The following is a 12,374-nucleotide window of genomic DNA, read 5'->3' as shown; positions in this document are numbered from 1 at the left end:
GGTCATGCCATAAAAACCCCAAACTCTCCAAAAGTTTTCAGCAAAGCCCTTTTCTCTGAAAAGCAAGGGCCATGGTTAGTTGTTGCAAACTCCTTGGTGTGAGTCTTTTTTTCTTGAGGTCAGGTAATAATGTTCCTTTAAATCTCTACCAAACAAATGTTATTCTCTGTTCTGTCAAGAAAGGGCAAGGTCCCAAGGCACAACTTTTCCCCTCTGAGGTCCAGGTCCTGACTGAAGGACCTCCGTTGGTGGCTCCCTCAGGGACAGGTCCCCAGACCCTGCCCAGCTGTTACTCTCTGAGGCAGCCAGGTGTCCAGGACCAAACTGGCCTTCAGGCTCCTCAGGCCACCCAAATGAAGATTGCCGCTGCTATTAGGTCACGGGACAGGGATAGGGGAGACATTCACTGCTGCTTCAAGGCCTGGGCCAAGGTCAGTGGGTGGCCCTGGCGAGTAGGTGAGCTGGAAGGTTCAGAGAGGCCAGGATCTGTCTCTTATCTCACTCTCCACCTGAAGACCACCACTCCGTCAACCATTCGCTGAATGCCTCACTAAAGGTTGCTCTTTGACAGTTGGTTGTTTGTGGGCAGGGCCCATTGCAGCACCAATCAGTGACTGAGCAGGACCACTGAAGGTCACTCCTTGACAGTTGGTTGCTTGTGGGAGGGGCCCACTGCAGCGCTGACCAATGACTGAGCGGACCCATTGTCTGGTAACACTGTACAAAGTAATGGTGCACAGCAGACAGCCTTGTACTAAGGGCTAACCTTAACTGCACTCTGTTACAAGGTGAGGTGGAGGGTACCCAGGAAGAAGGCTGGGATCTGCCTCTTACCTAACTCTCTACCTGATGATCACCAGTTGGGTAAACAAGCCCACTAACGGTCACTCATTGACAGTTGGTTGCTTGTGGGAGGGCCCCACTGCGGCATCAATCAATGGCTGAGCAGGACTACTAATGGTCCCACGGTGGTAACGGATGCCTCCTAATGGGGTGCAGGGTAATGGCACACAGCAACAGCAGCATGCTAAGGGCTGCACTCAGCCATGTTCTATTACAGACACACAAAAAAGATGCTAACATCACTAGTTACCAGGGAAATGCAAATCAAAACCACAATGAGATATCACCTCACACCTGTCAGAATGGACATTACCAAGAAGACAAAAAATAATAAGTTTGGTTGAGAATGTGGGAAAAAAGGAGCCCTCTAACAACTGTTGGTGAGAATGTAAATTGGTTCAGCCACTATGTGTAACAGTATGGAGGTTCCTTAAAAAAACTAAAGATAGAACTGCCATACAACCCAGCAATTCCATTCCTGGTATTTATCCAAAGAAAATAAAAATACTAATTCAAAAAAATACATGCACGCCTATGTTCACTGCAGCGCTATCCACACTAGCCAATATAAGAAAGCCATAAGAAAGAAGGTCCTCTTGGTATTTGCAACAGCATGAATGGATCTAGAGAGTATTACACTAAATGAAACAAATTAGACTGAGAAAGACAAATACCACATGATTTCACTTATATGTGAAATCTTAAAATGAACAAACATTACAAAACAGAAACAAACTCATAAATATGGAGAATAAACAGGTGGATGCCAGAGGGGAGGGAGGTGGGAGGATGAATGAAACAGGTGTGGAAGAATAAGAGGTACAAACATCCAGTTATAAAAACAAATGAGTTATAAGGATGTTCTTTAAAATGATAAAAAGGTAAAAAGAAACAGTTAAAATTAATTATGATATATTTATCCTATCCTAGTATCATTTAAACACATAATCATATAAAATACTAATGAGAATCTACATTCTTTTGGTTGTACTAAACCATCTAAATCCAGACTGTATTTTACACTGACAGCATGTCTCAGTTTGGACTGCTCACATTTCCAGTAGTCAACAGCAACATGTGGCTAGTGGCTACAGTATTAAAAAGAGCCATACTTTCTACATGCAATCAGTGAGTTTTTATTCAATTATATCATGCCTCTCTATCCTGAGCTAGTGATCATTTTTGCATTTAGGATGTGAATAACACTCTGAACACATACTGCACTGCAACAAAAATATGGTGGGAGCTAAATCTAATGTAGGCAAGAATGAAAAGAACATTCCAACTGGAATGAACAAATAACAAAAGTCTTATCTGAAATGGATCCACTAGCAGAAGGTAGCATTAAATCTGCAACTGTTCACAGCAGAGCAGAAAATTTACACTGCACGGTACTGCTGAATAGACCAAGGAGTGAGGCACTAGACTAAAGGCCAAGAAATTTAATAACTGGAATATCCTCCAGAAAACTGACCACAAAAAAAAATGTTAAAGCTGGTCTGAAAAGGAAGGAATTAAAGCTCAAAATTACGCAAATATGGTAAAGATGCCATTGAACTGGGCACAAAGAAGTCTTTGGTCATCTAAGGGCTGGCTTAAACCTTTCCAGAGACTTCAGAAGACGGTACAAACTTCACACTCTCCCCTCTACTGCAATTCACAGTGCCGGCATCTCAAAGGGAAGCTCTAGCACAGGTCTGCTGCCCCAGTTTTTACATCTGGGGTCCAGTCCTGGTGCCCACTGCACAGGGGATGCTCCTTGATGGCCTGGCTCTGAAACTGGCAGGCTTGCATTCTTGGTCCCACAGGACTGTAACAATCAGAGAGGTCTTGTAAGTCTTTCAGCCTCAAGGCACTGTTTAGACAGCTGACTGTAACACACCCCAACCTAATCTGAGAAGCAGGCTTCAGGTCTGGAACACATCTAAAGACTAAAAGATACTCTCAGAGAACACAGGCCTGGGAATGCCATCTTTCTGCTCTCTCTCTACTTTGCCATGGCTCACTGGTACCTCCCTAAAAAGACCTTTACACTCTTCCAGAGGCCCAGTTTTTGCAACTGCCCCACAGGGGACCCCTCTGATCACTCAACCTGGAGACCAGCAGGATTTCTGATTGTGGTCCCACAAGACTGGATATATTTGTAAAAGTTGCTGTCTGATGGTCTAGCTTCCAGTCAGCCTGAAACTAGATGCCAACTGAGATCCCTCCATTTGGACCATTGACAGGACTTGGCGCATCCTCACCCACTGGGAGTTATTAACAATAAATCAAGTTGCTTGGAAGATCACAAAGGTTTGTGAGACAAACAGGAACTAGGGCAAGCTTGAACAATAAGTTTCATCTCCTCCACAAGGCCACTCCTCCAAGGCCTGGAGAGGCAGCTGTTTCACCTAATAGAATCGAACACACAGAAACAAGCACAAGAGTCGAGAAGTGTTTGGCAAACTTCCTCGTCAGCTCTGCTATTACTCTAAGCTACTTAGCCTGTGTTTCTAGACCGGAACATGTAGTCTTTTAAGAAGAAGATAATGTTCCTATAAGCAGCAATGTATGCAAAAATGACCAAGATTACTATCAGAGTTTTTATACAATCATCAAAAGAAAAGAAAGAGTTCAAAATGTTAACCCAAGCTTGAGTTATCATCCTCACTAATCTGATGGCAAAAAAAATTGGCATTCTGAATCATCGCATACACTGTGGAAAACAATGTTAACAAAACAAAAGACTCTTAGTCAGAAGGGAAGTGGCTGTCACAAAGGTAATGTACTGAAGTCCCTCTCTCATTTTCACACTCATATTATTGAGCTTAACTCATATCTACAAACTATTCTTAATCATTCTATGAGTGTGGTTTTCTGCTTCCTCCTAAAATCTCGAGGTTTTTTTCCCTAGGTTACAGGAGCATCAGGAAAAGGAAGAAGAGGGTTAGTAACTTAAAGCTGCAATACTGAGAAGTACCAGCAGAGATGGAGTGAAGGCAGAGCAGGTGATAAAGAAGATAATAATAAACTAAGGGTATAGAGTGAGGGTAGCAATGACAGATTCTCAAAAAAATGTTGGATTATCTTCATAAGCATCTTCATAATGATGAGCCTACAACATCAAGATAAATTGAAATTAAGTTCAATTCTATTTTATTTTTTAAAAGTTCTATCAAAAAGAACTACAGTAGGTTCTCATTATTTACAGATTCCTCACTTGCAAATTCTCCTACTCACTAAAATTTGTCTGTAGCTTTCAAATCAAAATTCATGGCACTTTGGCCATCATTCACAAATATGGACAAGATGGCAACAATTTGAATCATCCAATACACATCTTCCCAGCTGAGGTCAAAAGAGATGATGCTCTGCCTTTCTGTTTCAGCTGTCATACTGTAACTAAGTGTTCTTCTCATCATATATGTTGTGCCAAGTTTTTGTGATTTGGGCTTGATATGAGCTCAGATGGTAAAGAATCTACCTGTAATGTAGGAGACCCGGGTTTGACCCCTGGGTTGGGAAGATCCCCTAGAGAAGAAATGGCTACCCACTCTAGTATTCTTGCCTGGAGAATTCCATGGACAGAGGAGCCTGATGGTGGGCTATAGTCCATGGGGTCTCAAAGACTCAGACACAGCTGAGCAACTAACACACATACATACACATGAGTAATTCTGCCCTTTAAAATGGGCCCCAACCACCAGGCTGAAAGTGCTGGCCAGTGTTCCTAGAAGGTTGTGATGTGCCTTACGGAGAAAGGCTTCAGGAATGAGTTATAGTGTTATTAGCCATGAAGTCAATACTAATGAGTTAATGATATGTATTAAACAAAATGTCTTTAAGTGGAAACACCCATAAAACAAAGTAGGGTGGAGAGAGGGCAAATTTAGACTGCATGAGTGGCTGGACAGCTTAACATGACCACCATGGCATGTGCCCTACCTCGAGCCATGCAACCCTCCAGGCATGTGTGCTTCACAGTGTGGCAATGGCTGCTACAGCTGAGATGAAAGCTCAGCTGTGAGACACAGCGGTGGCTCAGACCCAAAGCAGGCAGAGCAGGCCAGGGGCAGCCATTACTGGTGCTTACACAGGCAGCACATCAGAAGCACTACCAATCTCTGTCTGTGGCAAGACCACCACAGCCTGCACCCCAACCAAGCTGAGTGCCTGCATCAGTCCTTCTTGTCCTTCTGCTACCCTCTGGGGTCAAAACAAATTCAAGAGAATAGAACTGACATCAAGCATTTTTTTCCAAACACAATAAGAACCTGGTAAGCAATATATAAGAAAAGTGGGAAACTAAATAACGAACTACTAAAAAAAACAATGGGTCAGTGAAAAAATCAAAGAGGAAATCAGAAAATATCGCAAGGCAAATGTAAATGGAAACACAACCTTCCAAAATCTACGCAATGCAACAAAAGCAGCTCTAAGAATGAAAATAAAATAGAGGCCTTCCTCAAGAAACAAGAAAAATCTTGAATAAATAACCTAACCTACCATCTAACAGAATTATAAAAAGAATAAAGCCCAAAGTCAGCAGAAAGAAGGAAACAAGATCATAAAGATCAGATGGGAAATAAATGAAATAGAGACCAAAAAAAAAAAAAATAGAAACTATCAATGAAATCAGAGCTGGATCTTTGAAAGGATAAAATTGATAAACCTTTAGTCAGGCTCATCAAGAAAAAAAGAGAGAAGACCCAAATAAACAAAATAAAGAATGAAAAGAAGAAATAAGAACCAATAACACATAGACACAAAAAACCATTTAAGAATTCAACAATTACATGCCAACAAACTGAACAACCTAGGGGAAATGGACAAATCCCTAGAAATATACAGTCTTCCAACACTGAATCAGGAAGAAATAGACAACCTGAAAAGACCAGTCATTAGTAGTGAAATTGAATTTGTACTTAACCAAAAAAAAAATTTTCCAACAAACAAAAGTGCACAGTCAGACAACATCACAGGGGAATTCCACCAAACATACAAAGAAGAGCTAATACCTATCCTTCTCAAACTATTCCAAAAACTTAAAGAGGATGGAATACTTTCAAATTTATTCTGTGAGGCCAACATTATCGTGATACCAAAGCCAGACAAAGACACTAAACAAAAAAAAGGAATTATAGGACAATTATCTCTGGTGAACATAAACATAAAAATGTAAAGTCCTCAACAAAATATTAGCAAATCAAATTCAACAATATAAAAAGGAATCATATACCACGATCAAGCAGAATTTATTCCAAGGATACAGAGTGGTTCAATATTCACAAATTAATCAGTATGACACACCATATTAACAAAGAGAAGGACAAAAAATCACATGATCATCTCAACAGATGCAGATAAAGCAGATGACAAAATTCAAAACCCATTCATGATCAAAACTCTCATCAAAGTTAGTAAAGATAGAACACTTATCAACATAATACAGGTCATTTATGACAAACCCACGCTAACATCATACTCAACAGTGAAAAGATGAAAACCTTTCCTATTAAATCAGGAACAAGACAAGGATGCACTTTTGTCACTTCTGTTTAATACATTATTGGAAGCCCTTGTCATAGCAATCAGACAAGAAAAAGAAAAGGTACCCAAATTTTTTCCCAAAGAGAAAAGTGTCACAGTTCACAGATGGTTTGATACTTTATATAGAAAACCCTGAGTTCTTCACCCCAAAACTATTATATTAATAAATGAATTCAGTAAAGTTACAGGATTCGAAATTAATATGCAGAAATCTGTTGCTTTTCTATATACTAATAATGAACTATCAAAAAGAGAAAGCAAGAAAACCATTGTTTTTAAAATTACATCAAAAAAGAATAAAAAAACCTAGGAATCAACTTCCCAAGGAAATGAAAGATGTATATTCTGAAAACTATGAACCACTGATGAAAGAATTTGAAAATGGAAGTATACCTCATATTCTTGAAATGTAAGAACTGATAATATTAAAATATCAATACTACTCAAATCAATATATAGATTTAAAGCAATCCCTATCAAAATATCCATGATATTTCTCACAGATTAAGACAAATAATCCCAAGATTTATAGAACCACAAAAGTCCTGAATTGCCAAAGTCACCTTGAGAAAAAAGAACAAGATGGAGGTATCATGCTCCCTGACTTTATACTGCGAATCCATAGTAATCAAAACAGCAAGGTACAGGCACAAAAACAGACACAAACAAATGGATTAGAGAGCCCAGCAGTAAAACCACACACTTAAGCTCAATTAATCTATGACAAAGGAGATAAAAATATACCATGGAGAAAAGGCAGTCTCTTCAAATAAGTGGTGCTGGGAAAACTGGACAGCTACGTACAAAAGAATGAGATTAGAACATTTCCTCACACTATATACAAAAATAAACTCAAAATGGATTAAAGACCTAAATGTAAAACCTGAAACCATAAAACGCCTAGAAAAGAACTTAGGCAGAACACTCTTTGACATCAATCGTAGCAATATTTTTGGATCTGTCTCCTAAGGCAAAGGAAATAAAAGCAAAAGTAAACAAATGGGACCTTATTAAACTTAAAAGCTTTTGCACAGCAAAGGAAACCATCAACAACAAAAAGACAATCTACTGAATGGGAGAAAAAATTTCAAATTATATGATCAATAAGAGGTTAATATCCAAAATATATAAACAGGTCATATAATTCAATATCAAAAAACAAACAATGCAATTAAAAGATGGGCAGAAACCTGAGCAGTCATTTTTTCAAAGAAGATTTGATAGTCAATAGGTTGTTAACTGCAACACTTTTCAAGATCACTGGACACAAATAGGACATCTGCTTTAGAAGTTGTCTGACACAAGTTTTAATCCCAGCTCTTTCCTGCTATCTGCCTAAAGTCGTTCCAACAAACATGAACTACTCAATTCTTCACTAGTACTCATTTCAAATCGTTCAAAAATAAAATTTTTCTAACATCAACATCCCTTTATTGTTTCAGAGTGAGTACTTTACACAACAAGTTTTCTTAAAGTAGATTGTTTGTCCGTTGACCGGCTGCAGTGGCCAGTTTCTTAATTAAAGTACTGGACATAACAGCAACAACTTCCTTTCTTGGCAACAAATCTCTCTGAAGGTGTGATTATTCTCACACTCTCAAGTTGCTCCTAAATTAGCACTATCTGTGCTTCACGACTCACAGTGAAGCTGAAACCTGCGACAAATCTAAACAAACAAAAGCAGACAGACAGAAAACTCTTTTTTAACCTTCAAGAGGTAGAGAAACACTCATCATTTCTCAACGACTTTGATAAGAATGACACCTTTATTTTAGGGTTATGTATATAGGAATATTTGAGCCCCATATATTAATATATTTGTTAATAAAGCTATTAACATAACTTTGTTCTTGGAATAAAATTATTTATCAGTGATAAAATTATAAAGATCTAAGAAAATGATGAAAAGACTTGCATGGAAAGGAACACCAAATAGTCAGAAATCATAGAAAATTGTGTGGCAATGCCCAAATAATTTACAGTTCGTGTTTCAATTGCTTTTGTCAGTCATATAAGAATTGACCCTACTGAGTTATTTGCTACAACATATCACGTGACTCTCCTGAGCCACGGAACCTCTCCTCTCTCCATCCCCATTATGCTGAGCAGCAACTACACATGGCGGGCTCTTCATGCCCATGGGAGAGGAGAGGGTAGAAGTTTAGAACAAGGCGAGTAGTGATCGTCAGGAAAACAGTAACACCATCAGTAAAAACTTTCCTACATGTCAAACAGGCCAGGCATGGTCAGAAGAATGGAAACCCCATTCCAAACACTTGCCCTCAAAAAGTAACCAAAAAAAAAGATCAAATTTCCAACAAGAAAACAGATAAAAAGCAAACCTTCTAGAATTCCTATCCCACTGAACTTCTCAATTTTATTTTCCACAGGAGGGAAAATAAATTAGACTGGAAGATGAATTGCCAGAAAGAGAGCTGTAGAAAGATAAACAATGTCTTTACAATGAAGAGAAATTTTTATTTCATCTATTAGATTTGAAAAGATATCTAGTGCAGACTTCTACATTCCTGACAATCTCATTTCTCAAAGAAAAACAAATTGTAAGGTTTGGAAATTGGATACATTCCATTTTCAGGAATTTGTCCTAAGGAAATATCTAAAGATAAGTATCCAGATATAGAAAAGATAGAGCTACAACAATGTTTATTACATAACTGTAATATCCAAAAGTGGAAAACATTCTAAATGATTGACAATGGAGAATTGCTGCAATACATTTTGATGCATCCACACAGAGGAATTCTGTGCACTTGTTACAAACTGTGTATATCTTCCCCAATATGGCAATATGGTTCGAGATAAGTGTAACACGATTTAATCTCTATAAAATGCATGAATGACTACACATATATGGAATGTATGCATGCTAAGTCACTTCAGTCATATCCAACTCTTTCAGACCGTATGGACTGTAGCCCACCAGGCCCCTCTGTCCATGGGATTCTCCAGGCAAGAATACTGGAGTGGATTGCCATGACCTCCTCCAGGGAATCTTCCCAACCCAGACATGGAACCCATATCTCTTACATTTCCTGCATTGCAGGCAGGTTCTTTACCACTAGTGCCACCTAGGAAGCCCATATATATGGAGTGGATATACACAAAAGCATTAATGTAATCATCCTAGCATGTTTGGCTTTCTTTTATTTCCTGATCTCTTTTATAATAAACATGTATTATTTTTATACAAAGAAAAAAGAGATCATTCAGAAGTAAAATACAATAACAAGCAGATAAAGACTAAATGACTTCTCATTAACATCTTCAGCCTGCAGTAAATAGATGTTCCATTTCATACCACCGGAAAAGTCACTTCCCATTCTGACATTTAATGAAAGAAAAATACTAAATGCTTACCTAGGTTACCATCGATTCATACAATTTGTTTCCCTAAGATGCAAGACTATTTAACCTGTGTATGATAAATCAGTTGAGATGGCTAAGAAATGAGGTGTTCTAGTTAAATGATCTTCAAAGGGTAAAAACAATTTCCCTCAGCAATGAATCAGTTCAATTTCCTGTGGAGGCAGATAAAGTATAATGAACAAAATTCAATCTGTCTTTGATGAATGAGGATATGAGTACCTCAAAAGTCAATGCAAGTTATAAGACTCTGGACACAGAGAAACTATAGAGAAAAGACTAAGTGAATTTGTTCTGACTGGAACATATGCCATAGAAATGAGTTCCCTGAATGAATCCCAGATGTGCCCTGTTTTCTTGCAATCTATGTCTCTCTCTATAGCATAACACAGAAGATCCTTGGCTGATGGTACAAGAAGCTTCCAGTTAATGGCAGTCTTTTTCTAAGTCACTGAAGAAAGTTAGTATATAGCAAAATAAATACTGAGACAAGAAGCCCTTGTAAACAATATGTAAGTTTTAAGCCACATTCATTCAAGACCGTATAGGATTTTTGCTCATTATCAAAATCATACACCAATCACTTAAGAAAGACTTGGGGAAAAAATCTGAGGAAGGCAGAAACCAAAAAATCAAAGAATGATAGATATCACTACATAAAGACTTCTAAGTTCCCTCCAACCAAAATACAACAGACAAAATGAGGAAACAAATAGCAAACTAGGAAAATCATTTGTTAACAGATTGTGAAGACTAATATCTTCATTATATATTTTTTTAAATTCTAATTATTAAGAAAAAGACAAATTCACTTAAGGCCATGAAGCACGCATTCAAAAAAGGATGAACACAGTAAATATGATAAAATGCTTTATATGAATAGAAATAAAATGTAATAATATAACATTTTTTATTAAAATGACAATGTTTATGAATTTTTTGAATGTACAAAAAAAAAGAGGAAACAGACACTGAAATACTGCTGGTAGGAATGTAAATCAGCCTAACATTTCTGGAAGGAAATTTGGCAATACGCGTCAAAAGCCTTAAAAATATTAACTCTGACAAAATAGTTACATTCCTAAGATTTTTTTATCCTTAGAAAAGTAACTAAGCACTATTTGACAAAAAATAAAGGGATACTCATCATAGCATTACTTAAAATAGAGATCCAAGGCTAAGTTTTAATCACAGAAGAGATTGGCAAAATAAATTCTGCTTATTAAAAATCATGATGTACCAGAATACTTATAGACATCAGAAAACATTTTGAAATGTTAGATGGTAAATACTTCCATAAAATGGAATGCATAATAATATTTCCAATTTTTCTCTTTCAAAAATATTTTTTTACACAGTTTTCATACATGTATGCATGTCCATATTTTCTAAATTTTCTAAAAGAAACCTCTGTTGATTGAAGAAACTGTCTTTTAATAAAATTAAACAATTCATGACAGCACTATTTACAATTGCCAAAGTACAGAAACATCCCAGGTGTCAATCAGTGGATGAATGAATACACAAATTATAATACATATTTATCATAGAATATTAGTCAGCCACAAAAACAAATGAAGTACTGATGCATGCTACAGTGTCAATGAACCTCCAAAACATTATGCTAAGTCAAAGACGCTAAATACTGAAGGTCACATATTATATGATTCCATTTACGTGAAATACCCAGAATAAATAAATTCATAGAAACATAATGGAGGTTGGTGGTTGCCGAAGCTGCAGGGACAGGGGGAACAGGGGAAACTGATGAATATGCACAGGGGGTTACTCTGGAATGACAGAAACACTCATTAACTAGATAGAGGAGGTAGTTACACGACATTGTGAATATCCTACATGCCACTGGAGAAGGCAATGGCACCCCACTCCAGTACTCTTGCCTGGAAAACCCCATGGACGGAGGAGCCTGGTAGGCTACAGTACATGGAGTCAAAAAGAGTCAGATACGACTGACCAACTTCACTTTCACTTTTCCCTTTCATGCACTGGAGAAGGAAATGGCAACCCACTCCAGTATTCTTGCCTGGAGAATCCCAGGGACGGGGGAGCCTGGTGGGGTGCCGTCTATGGGGTCACACAGAGTCGGACACGACTGAAGCAACTTAGCAGCAGCAGCAGTACTGAACTATTCACTTTAAAACAGTTAATTTTATGTTTGTAAATGTCACCACAATACTTATTTTTAAAATTTAAGAAAAAAGTAGAGGAAAAAAAGAAATTCCCCTAATCATTATATTCCTCTTAAAAATTTACCAAACTATTTCAGTCACTTGATACTCTAAGAGACCATTTCTTCAGCCAGTGAATCCCAGGTAGGCTAATTTGTCTGTCCATTAGTCCCTCACTCATTATTTTTATTACACAAATATTAATAGCTAACACAAATATGGTACTTACTATGAATTGTTCTATAGAGTTCACATATATTAATTATACTGAATCATCACAGCAGCTCTATGAGGTAGGTATTATTATTAGTGTTACTTATTATTATCTCTACAAATGACAGGCAGAAAAATAAACTGACTTGCTCAAGGGACAGCTAGTAAGTGACAGGATTGGGACTTAAACCCAACTAGACTGCCTGCGGAGTT

The 12,374-nt window shown here is 37.7% G+C and overlaps 1 protein-coding gene across 5 annotated transcripts in view; it reads right to left on the bottom strand.

Moving 5' to 3' along the window:
• The window catches only part of ELAPOR2 (endosome-lysosome associated apoptosis and autophagy regulator family member 2), a 212,102-nt gene that overhangs the window by 169,625 nt on the left and 30,103 nt on the right, over positions 1 to 12,374 (bottom strand). The gene's annotated exons all lie outside the window — the stretch shown is intronic.

The sequence above is a fragment of the Giraffa tippelskirchi genome, chromosome 10, assembly GCF_054371585.1.
Source record: "Giraffa tippelskirchi isolate mGirTip1 chromosome 10, T2T-mGirTip1v1.2.pri, whole genome shotgun sequence".
Classification (NCBI taxonomy): domain Eukaryota; kingdom Metazoa; phylum Chordata; class Mammalia; order Artiodactyla; family Giraffidae; genus Giraffa; species Giraffa tippelskirchi.
The sequence above is the reverse complement of the archived record's forward strand: the minus strand, read 5'-3'. Positions and strand labels throughout refer to the sequence as shown.